Here is a 20191-nt window from a genome sequence, read left to right as displayed (position 1 = left end):
TTCTTTGTCGTGGACCTGATCTCATCGATGGAATAGAGTAGGTTGTGTGCTTTGACAAAATGAAAAAAAACTGGTAAATCCAAGGTGACAGAGATTGTTGTGGAGGTTCGGCAGCCAGTCGATCTGTGTGCTGGCACAGGTCCTGCAGGGCAGGGTGTCTGGTGGCTCATTAAATTTCCCTGGTCAGTACAAGATATTGTAATTGTAGGTGGACATTCAATCCTCCCCCTCAGTATTTTGTCATTTTTGATTTTAACCTACTGTTGATTGTTAAACATGATCTCAACGCCACTTTGATCAGTCCGGCCAGGTGCCACACTGCCTCAACAATGGCTTGGGCCTCTTTCTCAACTGAGGAATGTCGAATCTCGGGACCCTGCAGGGTACGTTAAAAAAAATGTGACTGCCCTGCCTGCCAGGGTGAAGTCAGACACATCGCTTTCCACTTGAAATGGGGTAGTTCGTCCACAGCATGCATTGTGGCCTTGGCTTAATGCAATTGAAGGCTGCATGAGCTTCCGCTGTCAGGGGGAAGGATGTGGATTTGATGAGGAGGCAGGCCTTGTCCCTGGCACTGTACCGTCTACTTTTAGAGGCGATGGGTTTATAGTTGGGAGTGAAGTTGGCTAATAACAAGGGGGGGGGGGGGGGGTGATTTTAAGTGTTGAGAGCCCACAGGTCATATGTGGTAAGCGGTTGGATTGTTGGCTATGTACAATGGGGGGTTGGGGAGGGTGGGTGGTGCACAGTGGTCGGTTCAAAAATGACCAGTTATACACAGTGAGAGGTGGATGGGGCCATCGAACTCCATTGTCACGCTTTGAAGTTGACACTGAAAATCCAGTCCTAAAAGCACAGCAGTGCAGACTTGCGGCATCACCACCAGTTTAAAGTCTTTGTATTCAGTACACCGCACTGTTAGAGTCACTTCGCAGAAGCCTCGGACATCCACTATGTGCAACCTGGATGCCAAGGAGACCTTCTGGTTCACTGCCAATACTGTGTCTGGGTGTATAAAGCTCTCCCTGCTCTCATTATCGAATAAGCATCTTGTCTCGTGGACATTTACCTGAATATCCATCATCGACCTGGCAAGTTCATGTTCAAGCGTGATGGAGGCTAGTGTCAAATCGCTGCAGTAGAAGGTGGTGGTATCCAAGATGGCACCCCCAGGGCCTGCATGAGGAGCTGCTGGATCCAGAAGATGGTGGCCTATATAGTCCACATGTGGCGCTGCTGGGTGTTGAAGATGGTGCCCAAGGTGACAGCCCTCACAGATCGCACTTGACACTGCTGACAGTATCCAGGACAGCAACCCCATGATCTGCACGTGGCGCTGCTAGGAAGAGGTTTCAACTTGCACACTTTGGCATAGTGGCCCTTCCTACAGCTGGAGCAACATGAATCCTTCTCTGGGCAATGATTCCTCTGACACTTTCCCAGGCTGCAGACGTAGCACTTTAGGTGCTCCCATAGCACTATGGTTGTGGTTGAGTCACCACCGGAGTTGGACGAAAGTGACGGGTAGTAATCGTGGAGCACTGCTGCCATGGTTGAGTCGTTAGCGGAGCAAGGTGTGGCGGTGCATCCCAAGATGGCGGCACCCAGGATAACCACAAGGCAGCCGTGTTGTCAATCGAGTAGTAGTTCTGGAGAGCCACCTCCAGCGTACCTGCCAGTTTGACTGTTCTCCACAGACTGAACTCCCCTTGCTCCAAGAGTATCTGTCGTATGTAGTTCGACTTGATCTTCACAATGTAGGCGTCCTGGATCAAGTCCTCTGTGTACTCCACGGCAGACACGGCCTTGTATTCACAGGCCCTGCTGAGTGCCCGCAGGACCCAAGGATATTCGGCGTTGGACTCACCAAGTCATTGTAGGTGAGTTACTAGAAGGTGTCTGGCATAGATGGCATTGATCTTATGCAGGTACTGTCCTTTGAGTATGTCCATGACTTCCTGGTTGGATGTAACATCTCTGATCATGGAATACACCAGGGTACTGATCCGGAAGTGCAGCACTTGCAGCCTATCAGTCTCTGATCGCACAATGATGGTGGAAGCCTGCAGGAATACTTCAAAACAGCGCAGCCAGAGCTCAAAGTTGGTGGATGCCTCAGCTTTTTTGGCTTCAGGATCTGCTCCATTGTAAAAAAAAACTTTAAGTGAATAAAATTGATGGACCATCAATTACTTGAAAGACTGTTGTTGAGAAACCAATAGGCTTTTATTCACTTAAGAACAATGCCACATCCATACTGTTCGACTGTCCTACACTGAGGAGGGGTCTGTGGAACACCCATCTTTATACAAGACCCTGTGGGGAGGGGTCGCAGGTACAATTGGCCAATAGGTGTCTCTGACCAATTATACATAACAGTGGATTACCACACTCATCCTTTGCAAAACCATGGCTAGGTAGAAGTTCAACACATAGCAACACTTGATACTTGTGTCCCCAGAGTCTATGCCTAGCTTTGTAAAGCTAAACAAAATGAGAGCCACATTGGATATATTTCTCCCCACCTTTCTCTGGATATCTGTACATGATGTCTCTGCAGACAATCCATTTTTCCAGTGTTTTTTCCAAGCAACATTCAGTATTTTCATGTCAACTTAATATTTGAAAATTAATTCCAAAAAAGCTTTTATCTCACATCCCTTAATATTTTACAATATTCAATGCTGGTTTATAAATTCACTTAATGCTTTTTGAGATATTCCTTGAAGAGGAATGAGAGATTTGACATTTGAATGAATTTTGTCACTTGTGACCAATTTTTTAGCAGCATTTCGATAGTCTTACACAAGATGGCTATCTCCTTTGATAGTTTGACATAGAAATGTTGGCATGGGAAAGAAAATACAGGAAGTACAAATAATCAGTTAACATCTCTTGCCAGTGAAGAAATACTTCTGATTTAGCAAAATATCCTAGTCATGTTCCAGGCACAGCAGTTGATGTAAACAAGAATTCTGCAAATGCTGAGATCTAGTGCAACGCAGAAGTGCTAGAGAAGCAGCAGGTCATGCAACATTCACAGAATGCAAAAGGCCGTTGACGTTTCCTCCCTGGGCTTCTCTTTAGGAGTGCTGAAAATGAGGCAGATGCCTACTCTCCTTTCTCCCTCCCTTCCCTTCCCCATCTTCTTTCCCTCAGCTCTCCACTCCTTTCCACCACATTACAAATAGCCATCCCTCCTCTCCTTGCTTGCTTCTGTGCCCTCCCTCCCTTCTCTAACTTTTACCTCCTACCTTTGGGACCATGTCCTCCTCCCACTCCCCCTGCCCTTACCTTTTTGTTCGGATGCCTGCCGACACTTTTCCAAGCCTCGATGAAGGGCTCAAGCCTAAAACGTCAGTTCTGTATCTTTATTTTTGCTATATAAGGGACATTGTATGATCAGCTGAGTTTCTCCAATATTGTGATTTTACTTCAACCACAGTGTCTGCAGACTTTCGTGTTTTACACCTGAATAAGAAAATGGGAGGGGAGAGGAGCACAGGCTACCAGGTGGGAGGGAGAAGCAAAGCTAGGAGGTGATAGGGGCAGAGGGCTCAGAACGATAGCTCTCTGATTGGAGGAGAAGAGTCTGGGGAGCTGGAAAAAGGGAGACAGAGTGATGAGGGAAAGAGAGAGACTAGCGAGAATTTGATAAGAATGGTTAACAGCAATGTAGAATTTTCACTTGGCAATGATGAATGAAATGTCTTTATTTAATGCTCTTACTCTGCATTAAATCCGGCTCAAGGAAAAGAAAGGTGAATTTACCTTTTATGGTGACGACCTACAATGCAGATCTAATGTTGCCTTTATGGACAGCAGGGTCGGGAGCCATCTTCCAGAGCTGAGGGAGGCAGGATGAATGGTGCAGTAGCGTTGCCCATCACTGTGATGTCAAACATATGCACCAGCAAGTGGAAAATTAATATAGACATTCCCTCCCACCCAAAAGAACAAATAACTTTAGCCATTACTCATGTCCTTTAGAGACAAATTGCAGTTGCTATTGCCCTGTATCTGAACACACTGAGTGCTTTAAAATTCACGCTTCGGTCGTGGGCTGAGGATGTCATCGCAACATCATCAGCCTGACCCTTTGCAGCCACTTTCAGTAGCGTTGCCTTTGTGGAGGAGGTGGAGCGACCTCACTCCATCTCTGGGTGTACCCTCTAGACAGATCGGAGTTCACCTGCTGAATCCGCCCCAGAGCTTTTATGAAGGTAAGTGAAGCGATGTAAGGATGGAGAATATCCACCACAGGAATGAAAACAGTACAAAATTGTTATGAGGCTGGTTATTTTATTTCTTTTCAGAGAATGAAAGAAAAATATGAAATTCCAAATATTACTATTTTTTGTTATTATCAAGTTTAAGTGTTGCTATTGGATCATTTTTGGCATACTTTGAGATTACCAAGACAATCAAGTTTTGAAACTTTATTTACAGAAGGTGGTAAAAAGAAATTTATTTCTGAAATGTATAAACTGTTACCAAGTAAAATGCCTAAATTATTCATAAATCAAGATTGAAATGGGAAGAGGATTTGGGAATTACAATCGGCCATGATTATTGGAGACCTGTTTGTAAGAATAGTAATATCTAAGATTATTAATGTTCAATTAATATTGTACGTTCATTAGAATGTTTTGCATCAATTGTTCTTAACTCCTCAGAAATTAAAAAAATATAATTTAAGTTCTTTCGATTTATGTTTTAGATGCTTTAAAGAAGTAGGCTCTTTTTTACATTTGACTTGGTTATGTGACAAGTTTAAACTTTTTTGGAGACAGCTTTAAGGAATTTTTAGAGAAAGTTTTAAAGATTCAATTACCAATGGACCCAACATTGTTTTTATTAGGCAATGTTAAAAGGTTGAATTTGATTTTGAGGTTGACTAAGTACCAAATTGCGTTTTTAAGGTTGGCAATGGCGATAGCAAGAAAATGTATAGCTATTACTTGGAAAAATTAGATTGATTTGGGTTTGCAGAGGTGGCATATGGAATTGAGATCAAGCATTCCTTTGGAAAAAATTAGGTATAATTTACATGATAATTATCTTTTTTTTCTATTTGGACTATATCGGTTTAACATTTTGAATATCCTGAAGTTTGTGGTGGCGGTGTTGCTTTGATCCATGGTGGTTTCCTGTGTTTGTTATATTAAATCTCCATTTTCTTTTTATTTTCTTTCTTTGGAGTCTTTGGGGATGGGATGTGGGTGGGTTTGGGGGAGGGGAAGGAGGGGTTATACATTGTACATTTAAAATTTTAAATAAAGTGCTTAAAAAAGAGAATATCCACCTTTACATTTGCTTTATTTCACTATAACAAGGTCTAGTAATTAAACCCTCTCCAGAGGCAGTTGTTTGTAGTTTTTGCCAGATGAATCAAGGCAAATCAGCTGAATTGTTCTGAATTTAAGGTATCGAAAAACAGATTTCACTGTAAAAGATTTTATTATGCTGCAAGTACTTAGCCTTAATTGGATTGTCTAAGCAAGTTTTTAATCATATGCTAAGTCATAACATTTGCTCACAAAATCTCTACTCCAAAGGATCAAATGTGATGTAAATGAATTGCACTGACGTATACATATTTTCCTAAAAATATAAAAAATTTAGACATTTATGATTTTCAATTGAATAATCATGTACATGTGTTCATTATCTTTAATACACTGTAAAATGATTACTAATTAAACATTGTTCTTATTTCTTAAGTGTGATTGTTGGTCAGCTACTACCTGGCCTCTTGTTCCTTGTCTTTTGCAGACATCTTTTTAAAAATAATGGCATGACAGTCACTGACCTCGAATCTGCTGGGGCCTGCCCAGAGTCCAAAGAATTTTAGTAAATAATCACCTAAGCCTCTACTATAATTTCTGCCATTTAGGGGGATGTCACATGATGCCACGAGAAGCATCACGCAACCTATCGACTCCCACGGGATTAATTTTAAAAATATTTTATGGGTTATATATTATACTTAAATATGTCTTTAAAAGAGATAGATTGCATGGAGTTTAGTGTAGGTTACCTCACAAACAGATACTTACACTTCACATCTCTTTTAAAATGCAAGAGTTTTGCTGAAGCCAGACATTCAGGCACCAGTGGCTTTGCAAAAGACAATGAAACTGCTTCAGAAGGAACTTCAAAATCAAGTGAAAATGGAACAAAGTTCAGACTCAAGTGCTGATAAATATCTTTCAAGGATTGGGTTTGGAGCTTTGGGAGAAGTTGGTTTTTACAAGCAGAGAGAGGAGAGGAAAAACAGGATTTCTCTTAGAGGGAGAGAGGTCCGTTTGACTGTAGCTTTTGAGGCTGCAATGTGGAAAGCTGGCAGGCTTGTTGAAAACCCCATTTTGAAGGCGGTTTGTGAGTTCTGAGTTCAGCCTGTTGAAAACCCTTGTAGTCCTTACAAGAGTATTTCTCCTGAAATAAAAGAAACAAGAGGAATTCTGGGGTGACCTGGAAAAAGAGGTTATAAATTTGCAAAATCCATGATGGGGCAAGTTTCTTTGGAAAAACACTGAAGTAACTGATCAGAGGAAATCAGTTTGTGTGTGTCCAACGAGCAACAAATATCTCTCTGAAACCAACAAGAACCTTCCTGAGTAGTAACCATTTAACTTTATGCACCAGAGCCTGGTAAAAATTCATAAATGTTCAATTCTGTGCACATCATAAGAATTGCCTGATACTGGTGACTTTGAAGAAGTGAGAAGTGAATGATAAGTAATATGTTAAAGTTTGATCCCGTTTTTATGTTTAAAGAAAATTAAAAGCAACTTTTGTTTAAGTAACCATTTGTCTTGGTGAATTTCTATTTTTGTGCTGGATTTTGGGTCCTCTGGGCTTGTAACAAAGTGGCTGCTTATCCTTTTCGGATTCAAATATTTGGAGCTTTTGTGATTTATCAGTTAATTGGTTTTTCCAAGCTAATTTAATGTTTATGTGTGTGGAAAAACAGCAGCAACGGATGTTAGTACATTTTTGTTACACCCATCACCTGTGGAGCTGCAGAGAAAGAGAAAAGGGGAACTGATAGTCATGGCTAAGGAATTAAAGCTGGCTGAAGTCAAACATTGGATGAAGAAAATACAAATACAGAGGATTATAAGGCAATATTATATAGGTGAGGGAAAATTTATCTAGAGGATAGATCTTTTGAAATGCAACTGCAATTGGAGAAATTGAGGGTGGAAGAAAAAAGAGAGGAACGGAGGATGGTAGAAGAAAGAGAGAATGGGAGTTTGAATTGCAGTGACAACAATATGAGGGCAGAGGAAGCTGAAAAACAAAGAGAGGAAGCTGAAAAGCAAAGGAAATATGAGTTAGAAGTAGCTGAAAAATGGAGGGAGGATGATGAAAGAGATGGTCGGTTTCAATTAGAGAAGTTAAAAATTGAGATGGAGGGAGGAAAGAGAAGCGGGGTTATAACTCCTGGGGAGAGGTTTTTGGCTAGTAGAGAGGTAAATCTAGTTCCTCCTTTTGATGAGGGAGATTTAGATACATCTTTTCAGCTTTTTTAAAAGGTTGCTGAGACCTCAAGATGGCCAAAAGAAAAATGGTCTCTTATGCACCAAAGTGCATTGAAGGAAAAAGCACAAATTGCATATTCTAGTTTGACTATAAAGCCAGTGGCAAATTATGAGACTGTTAAACAAGCAGTATTGAAAACTTATGAGTTGGTTCCAGAAGCATAGAGACAAAAATTTAGGAGTTTGGTGAAAACATGGAACCAATCTCATATGGATTTTGCTCTGGAAAATCTGTATGTTTTGACCGTCGATGCACCTTAAAAGGAATAAATAATGATTTCAACAGATTCAGATAATTTATATTAATTGAGGAAATTAAAAGGTGTGTTCCAAATTAGATTAAATTCATTTTAATACAATTTACTATACCCATTAAAGTTATAGGTAAATCATTCCACATATTTAAATCATCTTTAATTTTATTAAGTAATGGTAAATAATTCAATTTAAACAAACTATCTAAATTTTTTATCAATTTTAATTCCTAAATACTTAATTGGATTTTGTGTCTAATTAAATTGAGCAATTTGCTTACACCATCTGTTAAAACATCAGCGGCAAACATACTAATCTTAAATTCCTCACTATTGATTTTAATTCTTTAATATTATTATCTTATCTTATTAATTGTACTAATAGTTCAATTACCAAAACAAATAATGCTGGAGACAAAGGACATCCTTGTCTAGCAGGTCCAGTTAATGTAAAAGGAGAAGTTTGTCCATTAATAACCACTCTAGCCAAAGTGTTTTTGTATAAAATTTTAATCCAATTAATAAATATTTGTCTGAACTGAAATTTTTCTAAAACTTTAAATAAATAATTTCATTCTAATCTATCAAAAGCTGTTTCAGCATCCAATGATAAAATTAAAGCTAAATCTAATTTCTTCTGAGATGCATGAATTAGACTAATTAATTTAGCAATATTATCAATCAATTCAGATTGATCTAAATTAAAATATTCATTCAATCTTTTCGCCAAAGCTTTATCTACAATTTAATAATCAACATTCAATAAAGATATAGATCTATAACACTCAGGTTTTAATAAGTCTTTATCTTTCTTAGGTATTACTGTCATAATATAATTTGATAAAGAGGGTTTGAGTTGCTTGTTTTAATACTTCCATTAATGGAGTCATTAACAAATCTTTAAACTTTTTATAAAATTCACAAGTGAAACCATCTTCACCTGGAGATTTAACCATTTGCATAGTGTTTTGAACCATAATAACTTCTTTAATCAGAAAGGGAGAATCTAAATCTTTACGAACTTAACAATTTAAAGATAGGAGTTGAAGCTTAGATAATAAAAAAACTGTTGATCTTTTCTTGATCATTATTTGTTTGAGATGTATATAAATTAGTAAAAATTTCTTTAAAAGAATCATTTATATCCTGAGGTTTATAAGTAATTTTTGAATTTTTTTAACATCATTAATAGCTGTTGACTTTTGTTCCACTTTCAATTGCCAGGTCAAAACCCTGTGCTCTTTCTCCCAATTTATAATATTCCTTTTTTTTTCTCATTTAATTTCTCTATTCTATATGTTTGTATTAAATTATAATACATTTTCTTATTTGTTAATTCTATCTTTTTTTCTCAGATGGTCTTTTTGTAAATTTTTCTCTAAAATCCCTATTTCCTTCTCTAATTCCTTCTACTTCTTTAAGATAATCTTTCTTAATCTTAAATAACTTATTATTTGATGTCTTAAATAAGCTTTTAACCTAAAATAAATTTATTATCAACTGAATTAGTATTTATATCTAAAGATATTTGTATTTAATTCCTTAAAATTACAAAAATTAACATTTTTAATAATGAAGAATTAAATCTCCATCTATAAGTTGAATCAATTTTATCAAAACTTGAACATGATATCAATAAAGGTGAATGATCTGATAAAGTTCTAACCTTATATTGTGCATATCTAACATATTCTTGCAATTGAGCTGAAATTAAAAGGAAATCTATTCTAGAATAAGAATAAAATCTATATGAATAAAATAAACTCTTACCCTTAGATTTAATTTTCTGCAAATATCTACTAAATTTAAATCTTCCATTAATGCCAAAATTATTTTTTGCAGTTTTTGTTTTAGTTAATGATTTTTATGATTTATCGAACAATGGGTCTAAACAACAATTAAAATCTCTACCAATTATTACATTTCCATTTGCTTCTGCAAGATAAAGGAAGGTGTCTTGAATACATTTCTCATCATCTATATTAGGTGCATAAATATTCATGAGTCCAAACTTCTAAATAAATTTGACAATTCACCAAAACAAATCTTCCCACAGGATCAATAACCACTGATTGCAATTAAAATAGCTACTCCTCTCACCTTAGAATTAAAAGATGAAGCTATAACTTGAACAACCCGTTCCCTTTTCAACTTTTGAAGTTTTTTATCTGTTAAATGAGTCTCCTGCAAAAAAGCAATGTCAACTTTCAACTTTTTAATATAAGCTAAAACTTTCTTCTTCTTAATTGTGTTTTTGAACCCATTCACATTAAACATTATATAACTCAAATTATTTACCACCATAATATAATTTTAAGAATATATTACTCTCATCTCCTGCTCTGGCAGATCTCAGCTCCACAGCTAATCTTAAAAACAAACAAGATCTCCAAATATAGAAAAGCAAGAAATTCCCAAAAAATAAAAAAAAGAGAAAATACACAAAAAAAGTACTGATACGATCAGCACTAATCCCCTTATTAAAGGAAGTGGCCTTCGCCATTAGATGGCATGTGGCCTCGGAAGGAGAAGATAGGAAAAAGGTCTGCCTCTCCTTGACAGAATTTCAAAAATAAATGTCAATCAGTTCATCATGAATGGGAAGCTTCTTCAAGATCTCTATTCACGTGATTGTCGTCAATTTCAACTTCAATTTCAGTGATTTTCGATGGTCCATTGAAGATTCTTCTCTCGATCTGTCTTGACATCCTCATTTGCTGGAAAGAAAAACTCTGACTACCGTTTTGCTTATTATTAGGTAGTGAATTAGCAAATTCCAAGCTTTAGATTCATTAGCAAAAAAATTGTGATTGATCTTCTCCAAAGAAAACTTTAAGAACTGCTGGATACCGAAAAGTAAATTTGTACCCTTTCTTCCATAAAACTGATTTTGCTGGATTAAATTATTTTGTTCTCTTAACAATGGCTTTACTCAAATCTGCATAGAAAAACACTATTAATTCCAATCAATAATGGGTCTTGTTGTTTCCTGGCATTTTGAACTGCTAATTTTGGTATAATTTCTCTATCTTGATAACATAAATATTTAATCAAGATGGAGCATTGCAGTTGTCCTGGATACAGTTTCTTTCTAATGGCTCTATGTGGCTCTATCAAATTCCAATCCATTTGGAAAGTTTTCAGAACCCAAAATTTCAGCTCCCCGAGAAAGTGATGCTGGAGTAGCCTGAATTCTTACCAGAGGATGTCATGCTGTTTGAGGTTGGAGAGGAATCAAAACCGAAGACTCATTTCTTAAGGTAGGCCCAGTTTCTTCAATCACAGTTGTTTCTTTCTTTGTCAATTTCGTTATAGATTGGGCTTTATATTTTTCCGTAGCCATTGCTAAAGAGGTTTAGGGTTTTAATTAAAATTCACGTTTTAATTAATTCTGCCAGGAGAGGCATTTTCCCATGTCTCCAACCTACACCATCATGCCACCCCTCCCCCCAAATGAGATTTAATTATACGTGGCAACAAACAACTAGTTATCAGATAAATATGCCCTGATCACAAAAGCAAATTTTGGTATAGTAAACTGTTTCAGAGCTTACTGAATGTGGAACAGATTAGTAAGCCTGTTCAGAAGGTCAGAAGGTTAGTGTGGAACAGACTAGTAAGACTGAAATTAAGCCTGGGGAGAATGTTAAGAGAAAAGATGGTGGGAAAGGACAGAACTTCTGGATTTGTATGTCATTTTTGTAAGAAATCTGGTCATGTTCTTGCAGATTGTTTCGTGTTGAAAAAGAGACAAGAAAAGGAGATATTACCAGAACCATATATTCAGACAGTTGAATTTAATGAGCACAGATGCTCCATACCTGATAAGGATGTTATGAATGTATTCAAACCTTTTGTGTCAGAGGGCTTAGTTTCAGTAAAGGATAGAAATTCCCAGGTTCTAGTTAAAATTCTTAGAGATACTGGGGCTGCCAATCACTGTTGTTGGAGATGTTTTAACTCTTGATCAAAAGATGGACACAGAGAGACAACTACGATTAGAGGTGTTGGAGGTGATGTAGAGCCAATATCTCTCCACAAAATAGTGTTGAATTCAGAATTAGTTAAAGGACCAGTTGTAGTAGGAGTTATTTCAAAGTTACCCATGCAAGGAGTCTCAATCTTATTAGGGAATGATTTGGTGGAGGATAAATTTGGGCCGGTTTTGAGATGAACAAAAAAAGCCCAGTAAAGATGAGGTTGACGAAGATTGTGAGTTATATCTTGTATGTGCTATAACAAGGTCTTTGTCTAAGAAAATTATGGAATCAGAGGATATCCAGTTGATATAGCTTTGCCTAGTTATTCTGAAATAGTCCAGAAGGAGCAGGTTAAATATGAAAATCTGGATTTGCCTTTGTCAAGGAAAGAGTTAATTGAGCAACAAAAGACAGATTCTGATCTTTTTGGGTTAAGGGAGAAAGCTGTGAATGAGGAAGAGATTAAGGAAATGCCCTGTAGATATTATTTGAAGGGTGAATTGTTAATGAGGCAATGGAGACCTCTTAATGTTCCTGCAAATGAAGAGTGGGCGGTGATTTCATCAAGTGATCATTCCTAGAATTTACGGGAATGTAATTTTAAATTTGGTGCAAAGAAAACCATGAATAAAATTTTGAAACAATTTTTCTGGCCTGGTTTAAAGAAGGATGTTGTAAATTGGTGTCAGGTTGTGGGGAAACCTAACCAGGGTCTTCCAGTAGCTCCCTTGCAACCTATTCCCTAGGGTTATTGTAGATTGTGTTGGTACCCTGCCTAAAACAAAAGCTGGGAATCAGTACTTGTTAACAATTATGTGTACGGTGTCCAGATTTCCAGAAGCTATACCATTGAGGAATATTAAAGCAAAAACAGTGGTAAAGGCTTTGGAAAATATTTTCATTTTATTTTCAGTTTTTGGGGCACCTAAAGAGATCCAGAATGATCAAAGAACTAGCAGTTTCAGCAGTTGATTTATGAGTTGGGAATTAAATGAACCACTTCATCAGTGCACCAACCTGAAACTTAGGGAGCTTTGGAAAGATTTAATTCTACTCTTAAAAATATGATGAGGATTTATTGTCTGGGGAATGGGAAAGATTGGGATGAAGGTATTCATTTATTGTTATTTGCATCAAGAGAGTCTGTGCAGGATTCATTAGGCTTCAGCTCTTTTGAAATTGTGTTTGGACATCAGGTTAGAGGACCTGATGTTAAAAGAATAGTGGGTTAATGAGGATGTACAGTTGAACTTGTTGGATTATGTTTCTAAATTTAAAGGTCAGTTACAGAAAATGTGGACTTTGGCTCATGAGAATTTAGAAATGGCTCAGGATAAAATGAGCATTTATTTGACAGGAAAGCTGAAGTGAGGAATTTTAAGACAAGAAGTAAAGTATTAATTTTGTTCTCAGCACATGACAATCTTCTTAGAGCAACATTTTCTGGACTGTATGTAGTGAGATCAAAACTGAATGATGTTAATTATGTGATAAACGCTTCAGTTCGTAGGAATAAAACTCAGGTTTGTGATATAAATATGTTGAAACCTTATTATGAGGAAAACGGTAGTGTAGAACAGTCTATATCAGAGGTGTTGGTTGTTGACAGATTTGAGGAAGTTATGGATCATAAGATTATGGGAACAGAAAGAAACCATGATTCCTGTGCACCTGTGTTGCTGAGTTACAGCAATTTTGGAAAATTTGAAGGAAAAGTTAGGCCATCTTAAATTACAAAAACAGAAGCAGTTGAAGCAGTTACTTTTGAAATATGCACATTTGTTTCCTGAAAGGACGTCAGTGCCAAAAAGGACGTCAGTGATTTGTCATGATGTGGATGTGGGAGAAGCAAGTCCCATAAAGCAACACCCCTATCGAACAAACATTCAGAAGAGTAAAATCATGGATCAGGAGGTGGAATAAATGTTGAAAAATAATATTATTACACCTTCGAACTCAGATTGGAGTTCTCCTTGTGTTCTGGTACCTAAAACAGATGTACAGATTACAGGAAGGTTAATTCAGTAACTAAAAAGGATGCTTATCCTATTCCTAGAATTGATGATTGTATTGATAAAATTGGGAAAGCTAAATTTCTTACTAAATTGGATTTATTGAAGGGTTATTGGTGTGTGCCACTAATAGATAGAGGAAGGATTATTTCTGCATTTGTCACATCATCTGATTTATATGAATATAGTGTGCTACCTTTTGGCATGAAAAATATCCCTGCAACTTTCCAAAGGATAATTACTTCAGTAATCCAAGGGTTGACACATACAGATGCTTATAATGATGACTTGGTCACAAAAAATGACACATGGGAGGAACATCTGAGGGAATTGGAGAAATTGTTTGCAAGATTATCCAAAGCAAACTAACTGTCAATTTAGCTAAAAGTGAATTTGGACATGCTACAGTGACATACTTAGGTCATGTAGTTGGTCATGACAAAGTTGCACCTATTCAAGCTAAAGTGCATGCAATTTCCGAATTTCCTATTCCCAATGGCAAGAAAGCAATGAGAAGGTTTTTAGGAATGGCAGGATATTATATGAAATTTTGCAGAAATTTTGTGGAAGTTGCTCTTCCTTCAACCAATTTTTTGAAGAAAGGGAGAAATTTGTGTGGACAAATGTTAAAATTCTTTTGTGGGGGGGAGAGTGTTACTGGTTATTATATGATACATAAATATGTCTTTAAAATAAATAGATTGTGGGGGGTTTAGTGTAGGTCACTTCACAAACAGATATTTACACCACATCTCCTTTAAAATGCAAGAACTTTGCTGAAGCTAGAAATCAGGCACCAGTGGCTTTGCAAATGACAATGGAAGTGATTTGGAAGGAACTTCAAAAGCAGGTTCAAATGGAAGAGTCCAGGCTCACGTGCTGATAAAGGTATTTCAAGGATTAGGAGAAGCTGGTTTTTGCAAGCAGAGAGGAAAGGAAAAACAGGATTTTTCTTAGAGGGAGAGAGGTCAGTTCTACTGTAGCTTTTGAAGCTGCAATGTGGAAAGCTGGCAGGCTTGTTGAAAACCCCATTATGAAGATGGCTTGTGAGTTCAGCCTGTTGTAAACCCTTGTAATCCTTACAAGAGGAAATAGCTGGCTAGAATGTTTCACCTGAAATAAGGGAAACAAGAAGACCTCTGTGGTGACCTGGAAGAAGAGGTTATCATTTGGAAAACCCATGATGGGGCAAGTTTCTTTGGCAAGACACTGAAGTGACTGATTGGAGGAAATCAGTTCGTGTGTGTTCAACAAGCCACAAATAGATATTTCTGACACAGAGCAAACAAGAATCTTCATGAGCGGTAACTATTTAAGCACCAGAGCCTGGTGAAAATTCATAAATGTTAAATTCTGTGCACAGTATAAGAATTGCCTGATACTGGTGAACTTGGAGAAGTGAGAAGTGAATGATTGAACTATTAAAGCAAATAACTTTCCTGAACATATACACATGAAATACACGTGCGCTTAGAATTAGAAGGGGATTAAGTTAGGTTAGGTTAATAGTAATAAATTAAAGTTTTAACCTGTTTTCATGTTTAAAGATAAATTAAAAGCAACTTTTGTTTATGTAACCATTTGACTTGGTGAATTTCTATTGCTGCTGAGTTTTGGGGTCCTCTGGGATCATATTAAGAAAAGTTAACTTAATAAAAACTATTTTAAAGTCATTTTAAAGTGATTAATAAAAGAAAAAAATGTTGCCAAAATAAGAAAAGACTACAAAAGCAACACCTTTGAAAAAATCGGAAGAAGAAGAGAGAAATTGGGTCTACCATGTCAATGAAGCAGGTCGTTGATGTTTTCTCCAGATCCGCCGGTGAAGATCCTGATGAGGGATCTTCCTCTGGAGCTCTCTTCATGGCGCCCTGTAAAGATGGTGCCAGAGTGAAAAGACATGCATGTGCGATATAGAAGAAAAAAAAATGGAAATAAAACTGGAGTCTCTTAAAGAGGCAGTCCGGCTTTTCGGCTTCTGAGCAAGAAGGTGGCACTTCTCCAGCTGAGAAGGTTTAAGAAGAGAATGAGAGTGAAGAAGAAATGTCAAGTTCAGAAGAGGAACAATTTAGAGGCAACAAACATTTTTTAAGAATGAAATGAGTAAAATTGAAATTAAAATAGATGGAGTTACTGAAGTTTTGCAGAATAATTTAAAACTGTTAACTGCAGAACTGAAACAAGTTAAAACAGATTTGACAAAGGTGATGTTTCACAGAGAGTTGATAAATTGGAAAATAAAATTCAAGATGTTCACAAAGAAGTACGACATATCCAACAAAACTGTTGGAGAAAGTTGATATTCTGGAAAATTATAGTAGAAGAAATAATGTTAAATTGTGGAATTCTCTGAAGACAAATAAGAACAAGATGTGTTTTTTTTCAAGAATGGATACTGAAGATATTTGGAGAAGAACATTTTGAGAATGATTTTAATTGAGAGTGCTCATAGAGACCAAAACTGGGTCCAACCCAGGGACCTCAATCTATCCTCATTAGATTTTTGAACTACCAGGATAGAGAGAGGCTTATTGGTCTCGTGATGAGAAGAGTGAGAGAGTATGGACCTTTGAGTTGCGAGGGGGATAAGATTTTTTATTATCCAGATTTGAGTCAAAATTTATTGAAGAAAAGGAGAGAATTTAATCTAGTTAAGAGAGTTCTAAATAATAAAGGTTATAGATTTGTTTTGCGTTATCCAGCTACTTTGAAAATATTTGTACCAGATCAACAGAAAGTGTTTTTTACAAACAAGCCGGAGTATGCTGAGAATCTCCCTAAAATTCAAGTAACAGAGGGCACTGATTCATTGCAATGAATCTGATGTATAAAGAGAGGGCATGTTATATCCCTTTTCTTTTTTTTTCTTTCTTTTTGATGGATGAAGAACCCTTATATTGGATGGAATTGTTGGTTAGATAATTTTTTTTCGCGCAGGGGTTGGGGGATGTGTTTGTTTGATTTCTGATGGCTACATGTGTTTTCGTGATTTGTCCATGCCCCTTAAAATGGAGGCTAGTAGTGCTAGTTTTTCTAGCACTTGGGGAGGGTTTTTTGTTTTATTTTTCTTTTTTCTTTCCTTTTAGTAATTAATTATGATGTATTTATTCTGAATAATTTTGATGTTTTTGGATTACAGACAATGACGTTCAGGACCAAAACTATTTGTGGTAATTCTTTCTGGATAGGAGTGATGGAAAGGAAATTTGTAAAATTTATAAAGGAGGAAAATGAGTAAAGCAGTTAAGATTATGAGTTTTAATATTAATGGGACAATAAAAAGGAATTTTTTGCTCTAATATTAAGAAACTTGAAGTAGATATCATTTTTTTAACAAGAGACTCATTTAACTGAAAAAGAACATTTAAAATTAAAAAGAGATTGGGTAGATCTGGTAGTTTTTTCTTCATTTAATTCTAAAGTTAGAGGAGTGGTAATTTTATTTAAGAAAAATTTGCCAGTTAAAATTTAAAATGTGATCACAGATCTGGCTGGTAGATATTTAATGGTAAATTGTCAAATATTTTCAGAGGAATTGAGTCTATTAAATATATATACACCAAATATAGATGATCAGAAAATTATACAAGATACTTTTTTGAACTTAGCAGATGTTCACGAAAATATTTTAGTAGGAGGAAATTTTAATTTTTGATTAGATCCTTTATTGGATAAATCATTGAGAACAACAGTTAAATCTAAAACAGCTAAAACATTGTTATATTTAATTTTTAAAAAATAATTTATTTAAAGTTGAACATCACAAAACATAACAACAGTTACTACAATTTAATACATATATAATATGATTAATCATTTTTATATTTAAAAAACCCATAGTAAATTGTATTAAAATGATAAACTTTTTTCTTTCACTGTGGATAATCAATTTTGGAAAGTTTGGAATCAAAAGAGAATTTTAAAAGTTGAAAATTGTTTTGAAGCAGGGAAATTTTTGTCTTTTAACCACATGAAAGATAAATTCCAAATTCCTTCAAATATTTTTTTTGTTATTATCAAGTTAACAAATTTTTATTAGAACAATTGGGTCACAATTTAAGACCACCTAGAGAATATTCTTTAGAATTACTACTTATTAAAGAAGATTTTTTTAAAATTCAATGTTATATTTAATGAAGGATTTAATCTCAATGGATATATGGAGAAGGATACATCCTAAAGATAGAGATTATTTTTTCATTTGATACATATTCTAGAATTGATTTTTTTTTGTTGCTCTTGGCTCAAAGTTAATCAAGAGATTGAATGAGAACATACCAAGAATATTATCTGATCATTCACCATTGTTGATTGGTGGAATTTAGTATATAGATGAAGATTACATTATTTATTATTGAAAAGGGAAGATTTTTGTTTTTTTATAAGATAACATATAGAATTATTTTGTGATACAAATTTACATTCAACAGAATATAAGTTTATTATTTGAACAATTATACCAAACTGAGAACAAGGGGAAAGATGATAAAATAGAAGAGTTTTTAACTAAAATTGAACTGCCGAAATTGCAAGAAGAGGAACAAAACAAACTGATAAAACGATTTGAAATAGAGGAAGTACAGGATATATTAAAAAAGCTGTTGAACAATAAAACGCCTGGAGAGGATGGATTTCCAATAGAATTCTATAAAACATTTAAAGAGTTATTAATTCCTCCTCTCCTGGAAGTAATGAAACAGATAGAAGAAACACAAAACTTGCCAGATTCATGTAAGACAGCAATAATTACAGTAATACCAAAGACGGGGAAGGATCCACTAACACCAGCATCATATAGACCAATATCTCTAATTAATTCAGATTATAAGACAATATCAAAATTATTAGCAAACAGATTGGCTGATTGTTTACCAAAAATAGTAAAACAAGATCAAATGGGATTTATTAAGAAAAGACGAACAGCGGATAATGTCTGTAAATTTATTAATTTAATTCATGCAGTTCAAGGAAATAAGATGTCAACAGTGGCTGTGGCTTTAGATGCAGAAAAAGCCTTGGACAGGGTAGAATGGAATTATTTATTCAAAGTTTTACAGAGGTTCAATCTACCAGAAAAATATATTAATTGGATTAAAGCATTATATAATGGATCATTGGCGAAGGTAACAGTAAATGGATATGTATCTAACCAATTTAAATTAAGTAGGTCAACTAGGCAGGGATGTCCATTATCTCCCTCACTGTTCGCTTTAGCAATAGAACCAATGGCAGAACTGATAAAAACAGAAAATAAAATAAAAGGGATAAAAATAAAGGAGAATGAGTATAAAATCAGTTTATTTGCAGATGACATCATAGTATACTTACCAGAACCAGAAATAACAATAAAAGAACTACATAAGAAATTGAAGGAGTATGGAGAAATATCGGGGTACAAGATCAATGCAAATAAAAATGAAGTGATGCCAATGAGTAATGCGGATTATACAGAATTTAAAAAAGAATCACCATTTAAATGGCAAACACAAGCAATCCAATACCTAGATATTAGGTTAGATAATAATTTAAGCCACTTGTATAAATTAAATTATCAGCCACTAATAAAGAAATTGCAGGAAGACTTAGAACATTGGGAAGAATTACCGCTAACGTTGATAGGGAGGGTAACTTGCATTAAAATGAATGTCTTCCCAAGAATACAATACTTATTTCAATCATTACCAATTCCCTTAACAGAGATATTCTTTAATGAACTAAAGAGAATAATAAGGAAATTTTTGTGGAATGGGGGGAAACCGAGGATAGTGTTAGATAAATTAGCAGAGAGGTACAACCAAGGTGTTTTGCAGTTCCAAACTTTAAAAATTATTATAGAGCAGCACAATTAAGGTATTTATCAGATTTTTATCAGTCAAGGGAAAAACCAGATTGAACATATACTTTATAAGTGGGATGAAAAGCTGGTACGATATAAAAGCTCACCAGTATTGCATCATTTACTCAATATATGGAAGAAGATTTACTTAGAAAGGAAAAAACAAATTACCAAATACCAAAATTATTAATGACGCAAAATCAGCTAATCCCTTTTACAAAAGATAACCTTTCCTTTAGAGAATGGGAGAGAAAAGGAATTAAAAGAATAGAAAATTATTTTTGGGAAATAATTTATTAACATTTGAACAATTGAAGTACAAATATGGAATAACTCATGGTACAATGTTTGCATATCACCAACTGAAAGCTTACTTAAAGGATATATTGGGAAACAGACTGAGATTACCAGAAGGAAGCAGCTTTGAATATGTGATTACAATGATAATTAAAAGATTTATAACGAACATGTACATCAAGCTGCAAGAGAAGGAAAATGATGAAATAAGCTATAAACCCAAACAAAAGTGGGAAAAGGATTTAAACATAAAGATAAAAAATGA

General features: G+C 35.4%; 1 protein-coding gene across 4 annotated transcripts in view; it reads right to left on the bottom strand.

Moving 5' to 3' along the window:
* Window positions 1-20191, bottom strand: part of mettl8 (methyltransferase 8, methylcytidine) — a 120930-nt gene that overhangs the window by 9761 nt on the left and 90978 nt on the right. For 2 of the 4 annotated variants that reach the window (XR_011356766.1, XR_011356767.1), the window contains 4 exons: window positions 15572-15664; window positions 11001-11146; window positions 9902-9985; window positions 5442-6438 (listed from right to left, as the gene is read on the bottom strand). The exons of the other annotated variants lie outside the window; for them this stretch is intronic. The gene's annotated coding sequence lies outside the window, so the exon portion shown is untranslated. Of the gene's footprint in view, window positions 1-5441; window positions 6439-9901; window positions 9986-11000; window positions 11147-15571; window positions 15665-20191 lie in introns of those variants that run through there. 4 annotated transcript variants of the gene reach the window in all.

This window comes from Narcine bancroftii, chromosome 4 (genome assembly GCF_036971445.1).
Source record: "Narcine bancroftii isolate sNarBan1 chromosome 4, sNarBan1.hap1, whole genome shotgun sequence".
Classification (NCBI taxonomy): Eukaryota; Metazoa; Chordata; class Chondrichthyes; order Torpediniformes; family Narcinidae; genus Narcine; species Narcine bancroftii.
The sequence above is the reverse complement of the archived record's forward strand: the minus strand, read 5'-3'. Positions and strand labels throughout refer to the sequence as shown.